Genomic DNA, 1,749 nt, shown 5'->3' on the forward strand with positions numbered 1-1,749 from the left:
TCCATGGCTACCCCGCCCCGGCACAAGCATTCGGGCTCCGGGGGGAGATGCCGGCCCCTTTCATGCCGGAGAAAGCCGCGACATCAGGGCCCTGTTGTTGGATGTCACCGTCTCCCTCCCACCAGCGTGAAAAATCAATTAGGAAGAATTAGCGACGTGTCACCGGGGCTGGGGAGGGGACAGCTGCGGGCCCCGTCCTGCACACGGACACAGCGGAGGAGGTGGCTCTGTGTCCCCCCTCCCCTGGCTGTCCCCAGCGCCCTGGCACCGCTACAGCCCCAAAGCCGGCATGCCCAGGCACGCAAATCCTTTGGGATGCGGATTCCCAGGCTGGGCACTGGGGTCACTCCAGCACTCCCTGCCTCGCTTCCCCCATCCCCGCAGTGGGGTTCGGCTGGATCGCAGCCCCAAACCCTGCAGCATCCCTGGCTGGAGAACCCATTCCCGCGGTTCCAGGTCGGGAATGATCCTCTGGAAATGTAACTCGCACCGTGTTGCCTCTTTTCCCTCCTCTTTCCGTGTGTGTGTGTATATATATAAATCAGAAGGAAAAAAACCCCTCCCAAACTCTGATTAAAATCCCTTTTTTTATTCACCTGCCCATCTTTCCTGTCTCCATCTCCCCTTCTATCCAAACTCATAATTAATCGCTCAAGGCAAAAGTAATGAATGTTAATTGGCCATCTGTACAAAGACTAATTAAAATCTACCATGCTGGGGATTAAAACATACCTATAGCAACTGCCTGAATTGAGAATGAGACAGAGGAGAGATTGAGAAAACAGCTGAAAGGCTTGTGCAAAACGCAATCTCGCTTAGGTGTGAGATGAGTTGCAGCTCCGAGATCTGAGATGCTTTATTATTAAATTAAAAAAAAAAAAAAAAAAAACAAAAGGGGCGGTGAGTGTGGGGGAGCAAGCAGGAGCTGGTTTAATGGGAAGAAAGGCCGCGGGGGATTTCAAAGGAGGAGTGACCCCAACATTTCGCGTCGGGTTTGGAGGGGGATAAAAACTGCCCGCTCCCCTCCCCGCCCGCAGGAAATATTCGGTGGCGTTTGCAGCTTTTTTAGGGTTTGCGGGTGTGAATGAACCGCGCCGGGTACCAGGAGTGGGGAAAGCAGCATTCCCTGGATTTGGGGGGGTGAGGGAGGGAGCAGGCGATGGGGCACGGCCGGGGCTGTGCCCGCTCTGCCCTCGGCCGCCCCGTTCCCTCCTTTGTCCCAAAGCCGCGGCTTTTCTGCGCGGCCCTTTTGTTGGGAGGGGTTGGAAGTTGGGGGAATATTCCCAAACGAAGGAGCGGCGCCGATGATTCCCAAGGCTGCTGTTCCTCCTCCTCCTCGGGGCTGCGGCCCCACGAACCCCTCGGTCCCTGTGCAGCCCCCGCACCCCCCCCCTGCCGGTCTGGGTCCGTCCCACCTGGCCCAGGTGTCCCCTCCGGCTGGTGACACCGCTGCAGGTGGCAAGAGGAGCCCAGGGCCGGAGGGGACCCTGGGGGATGCTGGAGGGTGACAAGGAGGCTGGACCCTCATTCCAAACAGGTCCCCCGGGCTCGGGGCAGCTCCGGGATGTGCAAAATTCCGGTTTTTAAGTTAAAAAATTCAGGACCAAGCGCTCCAGCCACAGCTGGGGCTGGGTTTGTGCTGCAAGTCACCGACCTGCGGCTCCACCGCCTCGTGTCCCCGAGCGGCTCCAGGCCGGGGATGTCCCCACCCGTCCCCCGCACGTCCCGAAGAAGCCCTTTTTAATCCCA

The sequence above is a fragment of the Corvus brachyrhynchos genome, unplaced genomic scaffold (assembly GCF_000691975.1).
Source record: "Corvus brachyrhynchos isolate BGI_N302 unplaced genomic scaffold, ASM69197v1 scaffold85, whole genome shotgun sequence".
Lineage (NCBI taxonomy): Eukaryota > Metazoa > Chordata > Aves > Passeriformes > Corvidae > Corvus > Corvus brachyrhynchos.